Source organism: Lutra lutra, chromosome 5, assembly GCF_902655055.1.
Source record: "Lutra lutra chromosome 5, mLutLut1.2, whole genome shotgun sequence".
In the NCBI taxonomy this organism is placed as follows: domain Eukaryota; kingdom Metazoa; phylum Chordata; class Mammalia; order Carnivora; family Mustelidae; genus Lutra; species Lutra lutra.
The window spans coordinates 50,305,324-50,326,308 of NC_062282.1; the positions used below are offsets into that span (position 1 = coordinate 50,305,324).

At 42.1% G+C, this 20,985-nt stretch overlaps 1 protein-coding gene across 1 annotated transcript in view; it reads right to left on the bottom strand.

Annotated features, from left to right (window-relative positions):
• Nucleotides 1-20,985, bottom strand: part of EBF1 (EBF transcription factor 1) — a 389,084-nt gene that overhangs the window by 143,744 nt on the left and 224,355 nt on the right.

Below are 20,985 nucleotides of genomic sequence, written 5' to 3' on the forward strand. Positions count from 1 at the left end.
GGGAGAGAGGGCATGCGGGCACATGAACACACACATTGCGGGGAGGGGAAAAGGGAGAGAGAAACTTAAGCAGACTCCTGGCTGAGCAAGGAGCCTCGCCTGGGACTCACACTCAGGACCCTGAGATCATGACCGGAGCTGAAACCAAAAGACGGATGCTTAACTAACTGAGCCACCCAGGCACCACCTGAATTATTTCTTATGTTGTAGTTGTTAAAGTCCGTCACAGAAAGATAGCAGGTATCAAAGGTCCTATTAGGACATTCATGCTGGCAATCTACTCGTTCTCCACTGACCCATGTTTGGGGAAAGAAGCATTTTAAAAACCACCCTGAGGGGCACCTGAGTGACTCAGTCAGCTAAGCAGCTGCCTTTATCCAAGGTCATAGTCCCAGGGTCTTGGAATCAAGCCCCACGTCAGGCTCCCCGCTCAGGTGGGAAGTCACCCTCTCCCTCTCCGTCTGCCTCTCCCTCTACTCATGCTCTCTCTTCCTCTCTCTCTCTTTCAAATAAATAAAATTTTAAGAAATAAAATAAAAATAAAATCCACCCTGAGTTCTCCATTCCCTTTTACTTTTAGGCCTATGGCTATCAGGCCCACATATTTTCCAAAAATATCAGAACGCATTAAATTACTGGGCAGCTAAATTCTTGTAGGGATTTTCTTTTCTTCACCTTTCTCCCATTCAAGCCTGCTCTGGAGTATAAAATTCCCACCTCGATACACGTAATCTGTGAAAAACTATTATGCCATGATGCCTCAGTCTGAATTTAGCTCTGAGCAAAAAGTCTATTAAGCAAATAACACAGGGGTCTTCAGAAATGAGAACACAGTACAAAGTTGCACCGAGTTTAACTGATTTCTGAATACTGAACTGAGCGTGGTCCCAGAAGAATCTCTCTCCTCCCTGGTCCCTGAGAGAGGAGAATGTGGTGTGGGAGTAACTCTGAAGAGAGACAATAACTTTGTCAACCAAAAGAACATTTTGAAAAGTAAACATCTTGGGGCACCTGGGTGGTTCAATTGGTTAAGAGTGGGCCTTCGGCTCAGGTCATAATCTCAGGGTCCTGGGATGGAGCCCCACGTCAGGCTTCCTGCTCAGCAGGAAGTCTACTTGTTCCTCTCTCTCTCTGCCCCTGATCATACTCTCTCTCTCTCTCCCATAAATAAAATCTTTAAAAATATAATATAATATAATATAATATATAATGTAATGTAATATAATGTAATGTAATATAATGTAATATAATATAATATAATAAAAATCTTTAAAAATGTAAACATTTACCTAAAATGACTCTTTTCAACATCATGTACCATTCAACTGCCCATCAACAAAGGCAGGCCTCTGAATAATCATTTGACCTTACTTTCAGGTTCTCTCCACAGAGCTCAAAGTTCATCAACATTCTGTACGAGAGAAATGACTCATGGGACACCACTGAAGCCCAAATTTGTAAAAATGGAATCCACTCTGCCAGTAGGAAGAATAACACTGTCCTTCCCTGGGGCCATCAGCTGGTCCTGACTCATGTCCCCTTTCAATAGGGCAGACTTGGGAAGGGAAAGAGGTTTGAGGAGGAGTCACAACCCCGAGTGCCTCTGTACTGTCCTTTCCTCTGAGCTCTCAGAAGGCCAATGCTGGGTGGCCCTGTGATCACAAATGGCTTTCAGAAGCTGAGGTGGTGAAACCCAAGGATAGTGGGTCTGCCATCTTACTGGGGTTCAAGCCAAAGACACCAGAAACGTGAAAACTGGCTGCTTCTTTCAAGTAAAGCCAGTTGGAAGGGCATTTTTAAAAGCCACGCCAACCCTCAAGAGAGGACTCTTTGTCACTAAAGTAACACTGAGAATCCATAACCCACAGCCTTTAGAAATACCCAGAATGGGGTTCATATCCCAACTTTGACTTGTGTGATTTTGGATAAGTAGCTGAACTTGTGTGATTTTGGGTAAGTAGCTGAAGTTCTCTGTACCCCTTCTCTGTAAACAGAGACCGTCTCTACCTTATAAGGTGATTGCAAGCGTGAGCTACGAGACTGCCAGGCATCGGTAAGCACAGTGACTGTGGCAGCAATAACATCGGCTCCCACGTATTACATACTTAACCTGTGCTCAGCACAGCACTAGGAACTTCAAATACATTTTCCCTAGCTAACCCCCTAAGTAACCTCTGGTATTAATCCCGTTTTACGGATGAAGAAACTGAGGTTCAGAGAACTTAAATAACTTGCCCAAAGCTTAGAAACGCCAAACCTAGAATCCAAATTTGGTCAGAGCCTGTGCTCTTAACCATTAGGCTACAGTAGTTTTAGTAATAATAGAAGTAGTACTGTACTGATATTAGTACTAATGGTACCATTGAGAGTCATGGTACTACAATGGCATTTATACTAATAAGTGTGTGTAAGTGTAACTGTAGGGATAAGAATAATTTTGGCATTAAGATTCCCTACCAGTAGCGTAAATACTGTGGAGGGAGACATCATGGACATCCTCCCTCCAGGGTCCCCCACCCCCAGTTCCTCAGGGTCGATAATACGGCCGCGGGGGTGTGTTGAAGACATTTGAGCCCAGACCCGACAGCCAGATTCAGGCTGTGTTAGAAGGAGCTGTCAGCACACCCTCTGGCATCTTCAAGTCAGACAACTGCTAGCCACCATGAGGGGAGCCATCTGGTGCCAAAATGGATTTTGAAAGACAAGCAAACAGGACACTAGCTCTGCCAGAGAGAAACAGAATCAAGGGAGCAGGGGATTTTCTGCCTTAACTATAAGCAGGGGCACGGCGCCTGTCACCAGCCCATCGTTAGCACAAAAGCTATGCTGGGCACACCCCAGATCCCTGTTACCCTAAGCTGCCCTGTCACTTGGCATGCTGGCAGAAGCTCCTGCCCGCCCTCTCGACAGTGGATTGCTTGCTGAAATTGAAGTCCTGACCATCTGTCACAGGGAAGAGATGGCATCAACGGGTGCCTGGGGCCTCACACAAGCCCTTATGTGGCAAAGACACTCTGAAGGGCCCGTTCTTTTGGGGAGAGCCAGCCTTACCCCAGGGGGAGCATCAGGAATTCTTTCAAAGTTTCCCCTAAGTAGATGCCAAATGCCTGACCCTTTCGGATCACACTTCCTTAAAGGAACCAAGAGGAGTTAGAAGTAGGAGTTAAAAATATCCCCACTGAGAGACAGAGTTAGATGTGGCACACACATTTGGGGGATGATTTATCGGGCTGTTTTTAAGGGATTTTTAAATGGAGGACCCACACATGTCTGCTGAACTACGGAGAGGATCTCAGATTCCGAGGGGGTTTTCAACAAAGCAGAGGTTATTGTAACTCAAAACCTCACTTTTGTCTCATGAATTACCACATTTTGTGTGGCGGGTGTGTTTGATAAAGTGTTGTCAGGAGAAAGAGTGTGGCAGCCTTCTCCCGACCGTGGGAAACGGACTGGAGGCAGGACAAAGTCCCTATTGACCCTGTGGAGTTCCAAGGAGTTCCAGAAACGCCAGGAAACAGCCCAACCAGAACCAAACTCCAGTCTTCTTTGGGGATGGAAGGGGTGGGACAAGAAACCCAACACCTTTCTGTTAACTTTCAATATGAATAATATCTTCTGTTCGCACAGTATGTTATAGGATTCAACGCACTTTTATCTCGAGGGACTCACCAAATGCTCCACAGAAGTCCTATAAATTAGGCATGCCAGGAATTATCAACCTATTTAATGGGCAAGAAAACTAAGACTCAACAAAATTAAGATACTTATCTACAGTCAAAACTAAACTCATACCCTATATTGGTCAAAGGACTTCTTACAGTATAAGGTTTTTTCCATGAATTACAAGACTTTACAAGTGACCTGAACCGTCACTTAGTATAATTTTTTCACCATGCATATGAGAAAATTGAGAGATCAGGAGACATGATAATAGCCACAGTTATAATAGTTATGATAGGTAGAACTACAATCCACATGTCTTGGCTTCTGGTTGTATAATTTTGTTTCAAGAGGAAGTTAGGTTTCCAAAAGCCAACCCAATAAGGGCTCAACATATGAGCTATTATTGAGCTTTCAGTCTACTACCTCAATTAGGGAAGTGACAGTCATAAAACTCAAAGTGACATCCTATTAAAAGTTGTGTCTAGGTTCATCAATCAGGCTAATGTAGGACATTAGCCCATCATTGAACATTAACTGAACCAAACACACACATTTGTAGAACAAAATTGTTTATTCAATGGTTTACTTGTATCACATGTTACCAACTGATAGTATATTGAGTATCCTTCCATTTGACTAGCGCAATACTGGATACCAAAGTTAACGCTAGGCTCCCCCAAAAGGAAAATTCATTGATTAGCCAACAGAACCTACTCCAGCTATATGAAGATGTAAAATAACAACAAATAAAAATCATCTCTGTATACCCAGCACATGACACAGAATTCAGAAACCAGTTCTGAATACTGAGTTTTCAGTTAATCTGTTCAGCTAAACAGAATCCAGGACCTCCAAGGGGGTAGAAATGAGAACTTTCTACAATAAAGATGGCAAAAGAGAATGCTGAACAAGAACTTGGGCTGGAGATGATAAGCCTGGGTAAATTTCTGCAGTTCCCTGAATCTCAGTGGCCTTATTAAAACATCGGGGTAACAATACTTCTCTCCAGCACCATTATGTGGCATTCATCATAATCCTAACTTTATTGTTCAATTAATTATATGACTTTAGATAAATTACTTAACTTCTCTGAGTCTCAAATTTTGCATCTGTAAAATGGGGAAAATAACAGAACCCACTTTAGAGAGTCATTGAGAATGAAATAACATATGTGAAATGTTTAAATTGTACCCAGCATAGAAAAAGGGATCATTATTTATTTCTGGCAATTGCTCACTACCCAGCACTAAGAATGTTCCCATTTTCAGATACAAAAAGGATTCTTCTCTCTTGGAATGTTAAGGTTAAGAAAAGAAGCAAAGACCTATGTGACCGACAAGAACTATAGGTTTCATTGAATGACCTACAAAAAGGAAAAAGAAGAAACCAAGGAGAGACAATAAAGACTAGAGCAGCTTTACCCAAAGGCCAAGACACATAAAGGAGGGAGGTAGCAGCTTAAATCATGGAGGACTCCGACTAGTCAGAACTGAAGGGCGCACACCATAAAACCGACCATTAGGCAACAGCTTGTACATCATTAAATATTATGCAAAGCATTGCAGTAGATCGAGGGTGAGCAGGTTGAGTTTTTACCTCCCCCACACAAATTCTGAAAAAATCATGTTTGGATGTTTCAGCTGCTGTCCTAATGTCTAGGCTGGAAAAGCAAAGCATCAAGGCACACCTAAACCCAGACGAAAAACCCCCATTTGCAGTCTTAAGGCTCCCCAAAAGTTCCTCTGACTTATACCCACAGATGGTTATGTGGCAGATAATCTTTCCCAAAGATATTCAGGACACAGAGGCTTGCTCTGCCCCTGCACAGGAAACAGCTATGTGGAAACAACTGTGGGGTCCTTTCTGTGTGAAGTGCAAGTTGCTCCCACACATACTGACTGGAGGGTAGAGAGGGAAATGGCTCACAAATCAAAGGGCCTTTTTGGAGAAGGCCTTTCCATAGATGGTCCCATCATCTTCGCCTCTACAACATAGAACTGCCTGCCTTCATGACCAAAGCTAACACCCAGATACAATCAAGGAAGACTTTCCAGGAATACAAGTATTCTCTCAAATTCAAAATGTTTAACCAGAAAGCAGCTGTTGCTACCCAGACCTCTCATGCTGCCAGGGGCTGTTTCAGAAACACCATCATTACCCCATGGTCATCTTCCATGGAGAGGTAAACAAGAGTCCCATGGCCACAACCATGAAAAACAGACCTCTCTTGAAAACAGGGGAGCCAAAACAGCTAGAAAGAAAAAACAAAACAAAACAAAACAAAACAAAAAAACCCTGTATTTTCGATGTCAACACTTTTGGGTTCCTGGTACACAGAAGAAGTTGTAGAGTACAGTTCATCCATGTGAAAATATGATACCCATAAGTCTGCCAAAATCCCAAGGATGCCACAAGGGCGGGCTGAGGAGGCCAAACCTGTGTAAAGGCAAAGGTTTCTCACCACCGGGCTGACCTTCTTTCCTTTTCTGATATTAAAATGCACTATTGGGAGAGGATCTGCCTTGACTCAAACCCCTGCAGGTCTGTTTGAGAGGCAAGGAAGGAAGAAAGAGAGAAATATGATGACAGAGGGGATTCTTTGCGGATGAAGCAAATTCTCTTCTCTCTCCCCACAGTGGAAGGTGGAGTGGTACCAAGTTGCGGCACTATCTTGGGGATCCCAAGGGGAGAGCATGTGGCTATCCGTATTACTGGCCACTGACTTCAAGGAGTTTACTTTTTCCCCTGGCCATGATCCCTCAGATCTTGGGCATTTCTGGAAAGTGTTCTCAGTCTGAAAGGACGAACATGATCAACTTGTAAAGCATTCGTTACCTCAGAGTTTGGCCTTGATGGAAGAACATAATTAGCGGCAAGAATTTACAAAAAAAAAGGGGGGGGGTGGGATAGAATAGCAGCAGACCCAAGAATTTAAAAATAGCTTTGCAAATGGGTCTCCTCATGCTAGAAGTCAAATCTGAAAGCTAGGAAAAAGCATCGGGATAGTGAGAAGGGAAAGAGGGGGGACAAATAACCAATGGCCAATAGGGAAAGAATAAATTGCAATTCTTTAGAAATGACACAGAGAAAGGGGCGGCAGCTTAATAACCTACTGCTGCAAGGTTTGACTGGAAATTAAGTGAGAAATTATGGCACATCCAAGGAGTTGTAAGCTTGGGAGTTGTAGAAAAGGCGTTCGTCTTCAGGGATACTCTTGTACAAAGATTACTACTCAAGTGCCAAGTGTTTCTTGCCTAAACTGTATTAAGGTACAAACACTGGCCCTTGGTGGACATCTGGAGTCATCCTCATAGACTGATCCACAGCAGGAAGGAGGCAGAAAACAAACTCAAGTGTATGTTTGTCCTTCTCAGGGTTGGGGACAGACTAAGGTCATAAACGGCTTTCATTACAAGGAACATGATCGCCAAGGAATCACCCAGCACAGAACTCCTGCAGACCAAGGGACAGTATCTGAGACAGGCGTCAGGTGTGGGAATCCTGGGTCACTAGTACAAATCCTCCTCCAGGTTGGAAAAGAGGCAAATGCAAGTGGCAACATTGCTTTAATAACAACGACGCACTCCGAAAAGCCAAGCATAAAAAGTGAGATAGGAGGAGTCTCAATGCCTCGACTTAGTCGTTATTCCAGCAAACATATGAACATACGATGTGGAGTCCCTGATCTGAGTGCTTTACATGTATTAATTCACAACGACCCTACGAAGTACTAATTCTATTCTTATCTCAATGATCCTGAGATACTGAGATAAAATACTTAGGTAATTTGCCCAGGATTCCCTAGCTCTAGTAAGTGGTAGAGCTTGGATTTGGATGTACACAGTTTGGCTTCAAAGCCCACATCCATTAAACTACAGTCCTTTGTATTTATTCAAATTATATTATAGCAGTACAGATCATTGGCCATATCTGACTATACTCTTAGTATCATTTCCAGATTCATTCAAAATTAGAGATAAAGTCAGCATAAAAATGCCTCGTGTTGTCACTAGAATATTCCCAATTATAAATTTTAATGTTTCAATTTTGCCCATGACCACTCTTGCCTATTTCGAATGCATCTGAACTATAAGGAAGACCTAGTCCGTAGGTGGATGTGGTAATAGAGCCAAACCAAATCGTGAGAGTGATGGCTAAAGCAAAACCAATATAATCTGGGTCTCTTGGGAGGAGTCAATGACATTTCAAGAGTTTATTTATACATTATGTAGATACCAGTGTCATAAGTCATTATCTTTAAATGTCTTTTTTGCAGACAGAAAGCCACAGGTTGAAAATCAAAGGCTTGTGACATCCCTCTGTTTAACACCTACATGTTTAAAATTTTAAGGCAGATACATTTAGAATCTCGTGTTAGAATTTCACTTTTCCTCCTGAGTCCTCAAAAGGTTTCAATATGAGTGTGCCCTGTGGAGGTGATAGACGTCAGAGAGAGATCAAAAAGTTCAAATTCATAGTAACTGAAGCATGTGAGATTTTTCTGGACACTCAATCTTTCTTCAAGATGTTATGAAGTATGAACATTCAGTGTCATTCATTTAGTCAACCAACAAATATTCCTTGAGCCTAACGTGTACCAGTTCCCCCTTCATACCAGTTGTATCGAGATCACAATTACTCTGGTTCAAGTTTTCCTCCAAAAGAAAAGTAAAACAGGAGAAAAGCACTTAAAATCAAACTTCCAGGAAAACTTTTTGACTGTGAGGATGATGGAGTATTTGAGCATTTGCCAAGAAAGGCTGAATACCCACGAATCTCTCAAAGTTCCTATAGATGGCAAGATTCTTCCTTTCCAGACACACTGGCCCCCCTCACATGCCAGCACTCTTTGCGTCAGTCCTATTGAGTTCCATCCTATACCCTGAACGTAAAGTTTCCTTCCTGCCTTCACCACAGGCTGCATTCCTGGGTCTGAAATGCCTTCCCTGCTTCCACACCATCTCAGCTTCCTATAATTCTACTTATCCTTCCAGAGGTCACTAACATGCCCTGAGCCCATGAAACCTTTCCAAATACCCCAGCTAGAATTAACCACTTTCTCCTCCACTCTGTTACAGCTCTCGTCACAACTGGCCTTCATATCTCGTGCTCCAGTCACTTAAGTAATCATGTGACTCTCCATGACACTACAGACCCTTTTAGAGTGACATTCTGCTCCCCACAGCACCTAGTATGGCTGTATACAGAAAACAGAAAATTGAACATCTGACTTCAATTGTCTGTAAATATTAATGTCAGTAATTTTGAATTATAGCACAAAGATTCTTTCTTCTTTTGATTTTTTTCCTATATTTTCTGAATTTTCTATAAGTAGGATTACTTTAAGAAAAATAAACAACTTTCTTGTTATAAAAATTGAAGTAAGTATCATTCAGCACAGAACCTAGGGAAAGTTACTCTCATACTGTGATGGATAAATTAAGAACTAAAAATGAGTGTCTTTGCAAAGTCTTTATCCTTTAGATTTGCCAGTTTTTAATTCAAATGAGAATAGTTAAGAGCTATCCATCTCACACTTCATAAAATGTAGATCATTTATTAGTTTTACATATGCATAATTCATAAAAGACTATCAACTGGGCAGATTCCACACCACTGATGTCCTCAATTTCCTACTCAAAAAAATTCCCAACATCAAAGTTTAAAATATTATCTGTAAGTTAAACTTGTCATTGTTCTTAAAACACTTAAGCATAACCCAAAGGGACAAAAGGACATGTAACTAATAATATGAAATGGATCTCTTCTCTCTAAAGTTCTACATACCCTTCTGATGACTTTGTTGAAATCCCAGTGATCAAAGCTCTTGATGGGGGGTGCCTGGGTGGCTCAGTGGGTTAAGCCTTGGGCTCTGGTCATGATCCCAGGGTCCTGGGATCAAGCCCCACATCAGGCTCTCTGCTCAGCGGGGAGCCTGCTTCCCCCTCTCTCTGCCTGCCTCTCTACCTACTTGTGATCTCTCTCTCTGTCAAATAAATAAATAAATAAAAATCTTAGAAAAAAAAAAAAAGCTCTTGATGGTTTGCTATTTCTTGGTTCAGCCTACTTCCTTAAGTCATCCATTTATTCATTCAGTAACTTTCATTCAGTAAGTATTTATTAAGTCCCTACTATGTGCTAAGCAGAGGCACAGAGACAACTTTGTCCCTGCCCTTATGGAAGCTCACCAAAGTATACTTCCTAGGTCACCGGCATCAGAATTATCTGGGAAACTTGTCTGGTGGCAGTAAGTTAGGGGGTAAGATATTCAAATAATTTTCATGTACATTGGACCTTGAGAATTAATACCTACTTTATTTTTAAAAAATCAACAGTAATGTCAATACCATGTAATAAATGCAGTTGATAGTGTTAAGCGTCAGAAATATTGAACTGCAGAAAAGGGATAAACATCTTGGGGTGCCTAGGTGGCTCAGTGTGTTAAGCCCCTGCCTTCAGCTCAGGTCATGATCTCAGGGTCCTGGGATCGAGCCCCGCATCAGGCTCCCTGCTTAGCAGGGAGCCTGCTTCTCCCTCTCCTCCCTGCTCATGCTCACTCTTTCTATCTCTGTCTCTCTCTTTCAAATAAATAAAACCTTAAAAAAAATCTAATCATATGTCACTGAAACTAGGCACAGAAACATGTTAAATCACCTCTGAGTAAAAAGAAAAATTAATTTCCTCACCCATCCTACCTCATCCGCAGCACAAACCACAGAAAAGAAAGGAGTTTCTGGTTACCAGAGTAAGCTGATATTTGACAAATTTTTGCTTCAAAGAGAAGAAACAAGCTCACTTTTCTACCAAAAAGATAAAAAATAAAAATGAAAAAAGCCATCAGCTGAGAAGCTGTGTCCCAAGAGAAAAAGCATAGTCCTGCTAAAGATGAAAACTCTTTTTGAAACCTGCTGAAATCATCAGCACCCTGTCAAAAATCCACTCCATTTGTCTGCTCACTTTTTGGGACACGCCTCTCCTGGTCCCAATCTCAGCATCACCAGGTGCTGCCTCCCATCCTCTGCGCTCACACACTATCAGGGATAACAAATTTAATTTGAGCAATGGCTTTCATGGAAAAAATCATCACATTCCTACACATCATGCAAGCCAAGTTCAGACAAAAACAAGTGACTCCTTAATTTGGATTTAAAGCTCAGGATCAGTCTCCAAATAAAAATGACCAGTGAGCATCATACCCACAGAGCACAGACAATAATCTCATGAGCTCCAAATTATTCCAGTTTATATTATAATGATCCAATAAGTCTGCGTGTTCTAGTCCATAAAAATATAAGAAGAAATTTATCATTTTAAAATCATAATGCAAAATGGAGTCTGACACTTTATTAAGCACTATTTATCATGATATCATAAGGATGCTGATGGAAAATGAAACTAAAGCAATACTGTAGACGAACAATGACACAATTTGGTCTTTCTGGGGGTGCTTTGTAGTCACAGGTCATACCCCCTTGCCCTCCCTACCACGTGTCACTCTCTAACAGCTTAAATCAGAAACATTGGAAGTGGAACTCCCAAGAAGCTTTTATCATGAACATTGGTAAAAAACTTAATAAAACAAAGAATACTAGAATGGGAAGAGACCTTAGAAATTTTCTAGAGCAGACATTCTTAACCTAGAGTCCATGGATGGTCTACTAGGATTTGAACCTGAACACCTAAACATTGTATCCAAATTTTTTGCAGACACTTTTCTGCAGAATGGGCCCATTCTGAGAGTTTTCACAGGTTGACAAAGGAGTCTGTGAGTTGACTGCCCAGAATCCATCCTTCCCCACTGCCTTCTATCATCCTTTTGGAAAACTTCCTCCCCCTCACTCAAGAGTCCTTATACTGCAGCAGCACAAGCTCATCCCAAGCCTGGACAAGAGTGGTGCTTGTCATCCAGGTCTGGCCCCTCCCAACATCACATCCCCCAGCTGTACGATGGCTCTAGAGATGGGCATGTGACCTAAGTCCAGCCAATCAGGCCCAATCCAAGCAAGTCACAGGATATTTGTCTGAGGGGCTAAAAACCAGTTGAGTCCTGGTCTACTCGAGTTGAACCCAGAAAGATATAAGGCTGGGTTGCTTATAAACTCTAAGAGATGAATCTGCAATAGAATGTACCCCAGGGTATCAGGCAATTCCCTCCAAATAAGGTGGAAACGTGAAGAGGGAGCTGTTGACACAATGATGGAGCTGAGAAGGGAGCAGAAGGGTGGGTCCCAAAAAGGTGTATGTAAAAGGGAAAGAATATTCTATCTGCCGAGCCCTGGTAACTTTAGGCTATACAACAACCTCAACATCCTATGACCTCTCCATTAGTCACTAACATATAGATATACCTACACATATACATATATGTGCACACACCACCTTGTCTGCAATGGACAGCCTTGGCTATTCTCCAGCCAGTTGCGTGCATGGAGAGCACGAGGACAGTTTTCCCAGAGCCTCCTACTTCAAGAGAAGCTGGAAACACAGATTGCTGAGGGTGAAACTTGCCAATCTTCCAGGCGATATAAGGGTCAGAAAAAACAAATCTGGAAAAGGGGGTCCCAGTTTGCATCTCTTGTTCTAAACTGTAATCACCAAAGGAACAGCAACTCATTTGTCTGTGAGCCCAGGGCTGGGACTTCTTTGTGTTCATCTTTGAGTTTAAAAAAAAAAAAAAAAATTATAGTAAAAGAACCCTGCTTCTCCATTCAGTGGGCCTTCTCTTATTAAAATAACAAAAGTACTTCTTGCTTTTAAAACAGTGGCATGTTTTCTTTTGTTTTGTTATTTCTGAGAATCCTTGTCACCTGAAATCCAGATGGGGTCAAGCTGGATTTTTCTCCCAGACCTTGGGCAGCTGACATGTGGGTGAAGGGAGACGTTGGGAAAAGTGTCTGCAGCTGGAGGCAAAAGTGAAGGCGGTGCATATTCACCAGCATGAGGCTGTCCGCAGACAGCGAAGACAGACACAGGAAACGCCTCCCATGCCCTCCTCTTCACAGCTGGATTTCCCAGGGCACTTAATTCAATCAGAAGCGGTAAGGGTTAATAGCATTTTACAACCAATTAAGCATGCAGGAAACAAAACACCTGACTCGGTGCCTTCCTCCAGGCTTCTGAAGAGTCTGTGGCCTCAAAAGTCAGTAGTTCGGGGGCGCCTGGGTGGCTCAGTGGGTTAAAGCCTCTGCCTTCGGCTCAGGTCATGATCCCAGGGTCCTGGGATCAAGCCCCATATCGGGCTCTCTGCTCAGCAGGGAGCCTGCTTCCTCCTTTCTCTCTCTCTCTGCCTGCCTCTCTGCCTACTTGTGATCTCTGTCTGTCAAATAAATAAATAAAATCTTTAAAAAAAAAAAAAAAGTCAGTAGTTCGGAACTTCCTCCGTGAACGAAGACACCATCAACCCAGTATAAACAACTCTTATCCCTTCTTACATTTACTGGGAGGACCCTTGAATCTGGTCAGGCCTCACTGATATAAGAATCACTCCCATTTTCACATAAGAAGCCCCCATTTCACTCAGCACGTGCCAGACGGGGCATTTATAGGAATCAGTCCAATGAGTCCTTACCACAAACCCATTAGTTAAGTCCTAATAATATCCCCATTTCATAGATGAATATACTGAGGCCAGAGAGGCTGCTAAAAGAGCCCAACTGTAAATGCCAGAACTGGGATCTGAAATCAGGATCCATTTCATAACAGAGAGCAAGACTGTACCATTGGGTTCACTGCTTATCCTTGGACGCAGTTAGAAATTAAACTGTGATTAGAGCAGGCTTCTGGTATTATAAGGATAGACCTCTTCTGATGAAAAAGAGATATCCAGTCTTCTCTAAATCAATAGCCAAAAAAAATAAAAACAAAACAAAACACACAGGCTACAGTTTTAAAACCATGCTTCACCTAGAAAATATTTATTTTCTAACTTTTATTCAATTAATCTTCAAGAAACCCTTGAAGAATGTGGTAGGGGTAGGTAAAGTCACCCCCATTTGACTACTGAGGTTCAAAGAGGTCAAGTGGCATGGCCAAAGCCATCCAGCTGATTAGTGGCAGCCTCTGTTCCAATTCCTAAGCTCTCCAGCCATGGGGGCTTCCTCTCACTTCCAAAAACATGCCCAGCTCTTCCCCACCCTAGCCCTGAAAGGATCTGGCCTTAGTTCTTTCTCATCTTTTAGGTCTCCCACAGACATCACCTCCCCACGGATGCCTTCCCTGCCTCCTACCACAACGGGCCCCCTCCAGTCCCCATCACTTTTTACCCAGAACCTGACAGCACTTGGCATCTGGTAATCAAATATTCGCTAAATGAATGGACGAGTAAGTGTATGGATTCCTGAGGGATTCCCAATTTTCTGATTTTTTTTGACTTTTAATAATGACTTAAAGAACAGGATTTCCTCCCTAGCATTTCTAGCCAGATCCTCTTATAGAGGGACAGATAAACATAAATCTGGTCCCCGAAATATTTAAGCACCCACCTTGAGTTGAATTAAGACTATGATGGGAGCTCCCTGCCCAAAACAGACACACTTGGTCTTTAACGTCTTTCCTAGTTGACTCAAAGCTAGATTCTTAAGGATGGAAAGAAGACCCACACCACAAGGGAAAGAGAAATAAAATGGTGATAAATGACTCGTTTCCCACAAAGCAAAAGGACAGTTATGCTGAGAAGAAGCTGCAGGTGGGTATGAAATGCTGTAGGAGAGGTCCCTGGGTCTTCCCCCTGAGTTTTCATCTGTCACTCCAGGCTCTGCTGCTGATGGCAGCCATGTGCTGATGGCAGCCATGTGAAACTGGATACAATTCCCCCACCCCCATCTGGGGCCATGAGCTGTGGAGAGAGAGCACTGGGTCTGCTGGGACTTCAGTCTACTTCCAGATCCATTTCCCTGAACCCAGAGCATATTTTGAGTCTAATTTTAATAAAGAAGGCTCTTTCCTTACAAAGATAATGATGATGATAAATTTTCCTCAAAGGGAACCACAGCCTGGGAAAATAGGAGATTGCATGTATTTTTCCTTGAACTGTGGATGGGATCAAGTTTGTGTGCAAGCTCTAATGTGATGATTCTTTTTTTTTTTTAAGATTTTATTTATTTATTTGACAGGCAGAGATCACAAGTAGGCGGAAAGGCAGGCAGAGAGAGAGGAGGAAGCAGACTCCCTGCTGAGCAGAGAGCCTGATGTGGGGCTCAATCCCAGGACCCTGGGATCATGACCTGAGCTGAAGGCAGAGGCTTTAATCCACTGAGCCACCAGGCGCCCCTAATGTGATGATTCTTAACAAAGATGACTCAGGGTACACGTTTCCTTCTGACCATGGCTGACTTTCTTTTTAAGGGGAAGACTGCTCCCAAGTAGCCTAGGTGAATCCTTTACCAAGTGTTAGGCTTTAGAAGAAGAGTAATGAGTAAAAGCATAGCTACTGTTTATTGAGTGGTTACTATGCGCCACATACTGTGTTTGGTGCCTGCTTTGTTTTAATCCTCACTGTAGCCCTGCAATCCCCCCCACCCATCCATCCACCCTCCACTGCCACCCAGTTCGCCAAGGAAGAAAACAGCTGAACCACAGAGAGATTAGGTAACTTGCCTACCAACAGACAGGTCACCGAAAGCATCGATAAGATTTAAATGCAGTCTCCCTAGAGAGCTTGTGTTGAGAGCAAGAACAAGGATCTCTAGGAACCCAGGAACTCTGTGCAGCTGGGAGGTGCACCAACTGATATGCTCTGGCTCTCCTGGATTGTTCTCAGTCCTTAGACATTGTGTGCTAAAATCTGTGCATGTGCCTCTCCATTAAAAAAAAAAAAAATTAAAGCTTCCTTCCACTTCTGTAGCACCCCTTTCCTTCATGATCTGGACCAAACCTACCCCTGAGACCTTCTTTCTCCAGGGCCGCCTCCCAGCTTCCATGCCCACCACACTGGACCACTTTTCCTTCCCCTCCACACTGTCTCTGCTTTGCCAACTCTACATCTTTGCACATGCTGCAGCTCTCTCCTAGCCTGATTCCTCTTTCCCTCTCCCATCCTTCCCATCCAAACAACTACTCAACAGTCAAGACCAAGTTCAAATATCCCATGTACTGGGACCCCACCCTGGTGTCCCAAATATCCCTAAACCTCTCCTCTGTTTCCTCACCATAATTATCATGTTGCAAACAATCAACTTTTGTTTCTCTGTTGCCCTAACACAAGTTTCTGCTCATAAATTTTTGTAAGATTAAAGTCCTAAAGTCTGAAATTTCACCAACATTCCAAGTACAATCTTTTTTTGGTGCGATCAGTCGTTGTACCAGAATCTTGTACTGGCTATTTATACTCTTGAATTGCTCACATTTCTTCCCTTAGGAACTAAACGTAAAAGCAAGTGTAAGTGCTTCTGTGCCTCGAGTAAGACAGTCCATTCACCAACAGTCTCATGGCACTACACTAAACATGGAGAGCTTTAAAAAAATCCATTTAACTATGATTTCTTGCTTTTTGCTAGAAAGCTTTATAAGTTGCTTCTCGGTCTCACCTAGTGGAAGGGTCACTGCTTTAGCTGGGATTGTGACAAGCCTCTGCAGAATTAGAGTACTTTATTATCGCATTAGTACTGGAAAAAGTCACATAATTAACAGAATTTATCCTCATTTACTCTGTAAGAGCACTAATATTCAATCTCTCTGCCTCTGTTTAATTACTTCCCTTAACACAACTTTTTTTTTCCAAGTTGACCCTTCCTGGGCTCATCTATAGAAATGTGTTAAAACTTTTTCTCCCTCTCCTCCATTTAAGACGCTAGACTTTATTCACTTGAATAAGCATAAAAGGCACACCAGGGTCTGTCATAGTTCACACAATGCTTTTGAATTAGCAACCGTAACGGTGTCATACTTTTGTGGAGATCCTCTGTTCAGACTAAGTGATGACAGCCACCAGAATTGCTGTTAATTGTAATATGACACTGGCATTACACTCTGTGCTATCTAGTGGTAAACTAGCATTAGTTCAGGTGCCTAAGAAATTCAGAAGCTGAGACACCACAATTCTTTAAAAAGAACAGTAGACCCGCCTGACACAGGCTGCCTTCTCAAGTAACGCTTCTTCAGACCTGTTTACTCAAGAGGATGGGAGGAACACAAACACACACACACACACACACACACACACATGCACGCACATGCATGCCTGCATCAAAATAAAGCCACCATTAGACAACAAAGCCATCATCAAATAAATCTGCAAGGTGCCGTACTTGCTCTCTCTCTTGATTTTTTCTTATAGGCAGCAAAATAATAAAGTGAAGAAACCATGCTTTAAATGACAAACAATTAGGAGAGGCTGAACTTCTGGTCCCCTTTTCCAAAACACAGAGAAAATATTGTGCCTCTGTATTTCATGTTGAGACATCCATAGCCTGGTCAGAAAGTTGGAGGCTGGAAGGAAAGGAACAGATCTTGGGTGTTGAGCAGTTAATTCATGTCTAATAGAAAGTAAGCTCTCCCTGATGAGGTCAGGAGGGGGGTATGGCTAGTGAGAACCATGAGACAATGGGTCAAATGGGCCATTGTCCTGGTTCCTTAAATGGGGAGTTCCAGGCACTGAAGATACAGACGAATTTCTCCCATCTGGGACACATGGATGGTCAGATATATCTACAGCAATCATCTTCCCCTTTGTGTGTCTATCAAGAGAAGAATCAGTCCCACTCCATTTTCCCTACAAGAGACACATCTCAGCTGTAATACAAAAAATAGCACACGAGGAGTCCTTCTCATCTATCCTCTATTTTATCCAAGTGACATGCAGGAAACTATATTGGTCTTTATCTCAAAATAGAATAACCTTATGAGCCCGTAAACATAATATGTATGACCCATGTTCACTGGGAAAGAAGAGTCTTCTCCAACCTTCAAGTTTTAGTTCAATCTTTCCTTTTGCCTATAACACCTTTCTCACCCTCTTAAAGTCCCTCCATCCTTCCAGGTCTGGCTAAGAATTCTTCTTCCAGTAAGACTGCCCAGATTCTCCCATTTGGAGTTAATGCCATGTTCCTCCATCCATCTAAGGCATTCAAGGTCTGAAGGTATCTTTCTTATGGTACTTACCAAGTACCAAGACTTACCAAGGTCATTTCATATTTAAGTTATCTACACATGAACCTGATTGGATCACTTGGCTGTGAAACAATGTGAAGGGATTCCAGGGGCTAAGGATTTGCCTAACCTCAGTGACTAGTTGATTTTTTACTCCAAAACTGCCCTTCACTTAACTTCTGTTCAAATGCCTCATCATTCCCTGAAAGTTTGCTAGCTAATTCCCACCTCCAAGCTTCTACACATACTGTCCCCACTGCCTGAAATTCTGTCTACTCAAAGGAAACAAAATCCATTCTTTAAGGCTGACACCAAAGCCTCCTTGACCACATTGGCCAAAATAGACCATCTAGATTCCCACAGCCTCTATTTATACCACACTGGTCCCTTATCACCTTGTAATTTCTTATGTGCATTTACAACTTTTATCTGCCCAACTAGATTATAAGTGCCTAAATGGAGATACCATATTTTATATAACCCTGTTTCCTCCATGGTGTTCAGTAGAACCTTGTTTATGTATCATAAACGTCCACTATATGGTAGATAAATGAACTTTAGTCCCGTATTTTACTTTGGCATCTCCAGAGAAATAAGACGAGTATTGATCGATAAACTCCTACAGTACTGGCAACATTTCTGCTTCCGCTACTACTGTGAAAATATCATCATGATTACTATCATTCTTGTTCTTCTTATTAGAATTACTGTTGAGTGCTTACTATGCATAATCTAATTTGCCGAACACTTTACTAATATTATCTCATTGAATCTACACAGTAACCTTAAGGTAGCAACTTCTAAGGTACATAAGTATTAGTAGCCCATTCATCTGAGTCACATATCTAGTAAGTGAGAGAGCCTGGATTCAAACCCAGGTGTGACTAAGGTCTATATCAATATTTTTGTTCACTAAATAATTTGTATCCAATGTATCACTGTTCGGAATATGTTCCAGATGTTTGTAAATGGAGCTTTTCCATCTGCCTGCCTACTCACCCTGATTCTCAAGGATAGGCATGAGGATCTAGAATATAAGAATGGCCCCACTCAGAGTTTAGAGACAAGCCACCATTATGTGGAAAGGAGCCACGTCTCATAGTTTCCACTGCCAAGGGACTTAGCCACCATCTTGGCGTGGTGCTCTTTGGTGCCACTGAACCCTCTTCACCTTTAGAAGGACAAGAAAACCCTCTCAGCCTTTTGACTCCCTCACTGCCATGCTTTTCTCAGTCCACGTGGCCAGCTGGAACTTTAAAAGAGTTATTGCTTAATGCTTTGCAAGACAGACAAGTGACATTTCTGATTGCTCAGGGTCACCTGCTCTTGCTCCCCTTCACTCCTAGCCCACGGAACACCCTGTGTCTCTACTGCATGCGTGTCTCAGGGTGTAAACACCTTTGCCTCAGAACCCTAGCATTGTCATCATTATCTCCACCCCCAGTGCCCTGCACAGAGGCAAACTCGGGAGCCTCTCACCCTCAGCTGTTCCACCATGTCAGTCTCACAGGCAGCGGGACACACATTCCAGAGGCAGGGGGATTAACCTCCAAGATGACACTCAGTTTTAGCTTTAGCCTCCCTAAATCCTCAACAAAAACTTTAACAGCCAGATCTGATTTAGGACCTTAACTGTAAATCTCCTCTCTTCTCATGCACTCACTAAAGGGATGAGTAGAATCAGTTCAGACCTTTTCTAGTCATTTGTCCCCTATGTTTCCTGGAGAATTCAATGGGTGATGGGTAAGAACTTTTGTCACCGCGAGCCTTATTTAAAGGCAAGTGAAAAAAGAAAAAAGGAACTGGAGGGTGGAGAGAAACATTAGTCAATGCCTCCCATGACATAGTGAGCACAGAATATGAGACACGGATGGGAATTTGTAAAAAGATGTGAAGCAGCATCGTTCATTTACAGAAACGAAGCCAACTTGCTTGAACGGGAAAAACAGCAGTAACCGAATTTGTTCACAATTCTTAGAGCCTTGTTGATCAGCAACTGAGCCCTGCCATGAGAACAGATCTCCTTTTCACTCAAGTGAGGATCTGCAGGGGTATTTTCAAAAGTAAATAAATGGCCACACAGAACAAAAAAGATCAGTAGAGACCTGAGTCTCTCAAGAACATCCCTGACAAAATAAACCGCATGTTTACGTCTACTCCCTCAATTGGCCCGAGCCAGAAATCTCCCCTGCAACTTAAAACCAACTGCACAGGAGTTGAGAGAAATGTCCGGAATTAGCTTAGTCAAATGCTGCCCTAAATAAATGCTCTTCTGGAGCTTAACAAGACGCTAAAGCCAAAGCAGTTTAGTTTGACCGTAGCAATTCCCACTTTTTTGCCATCATGCATCACATTACCTTTTTTTTGGTTATATGGTACCTTTAGATACCTCTTAAAAATTCCAGTTGGTATATTTTAAAATAGTGTCTAGCTTTTTCCTGATTATAAATGTTGAGTCATCATTAAAAAAAAAAAGTTTAAATCCTCATAAGTAATAAATAAAAACCATCTGTACCTCATCTCTTCCCAGTCTTTCCATGTATATACAAATTTTATAACAATATACAGATTTTTATATCCTTTTTTTCATCTTAAATAATCTTCAAAATGTGGGGTTTGGGGGGGGTTTGCTCTTTAACATTTCCTCATGTAGAGTAGACATTCAAAAAATCTATTGTTTGATTACTTTCAAGATTTTGTTATTATAAATAATACTTTGGTGAACATCCTTAGACATAAAATTTTATTTGCCTATCTGAATATTTCCTCAAAATAATTACCTAGGACAAGTACTGCCAGGTCAAAGTGGCATATTATTTGAGAACGAGTGTAAAACAATTTCATTTGAAAATGTTAATGTGGGTCAGAGTAATTTGAGTTTCAGCCAAACTAGGTGGGGGAAACTTTTAAAAAATGACCCTTGAGTTGCCCAATGATACAGGAAAGTTTTGATAACTTAGGTCCCAGGGTATCTGCATTTGTAAAAAACAAACTAAACAATGAATACATTGCATATCCACAGGTCCAACTGTGTTTTCACCTGTAGCCATAAAATGTATAAATACCCATGACAACATAGTCATCATCTTAAGTTATCATTAACCACAAATGAAGGCAGCCACTAATACTCCTCTCACTGCACCTGCCACAGGGCTGAGAAAAGGACTCAACTCCAGCAAAGCCAGTTACATACTGGACATAGTCAGGGTTTGCCCCAGGCCCATGCTATCACCAAGA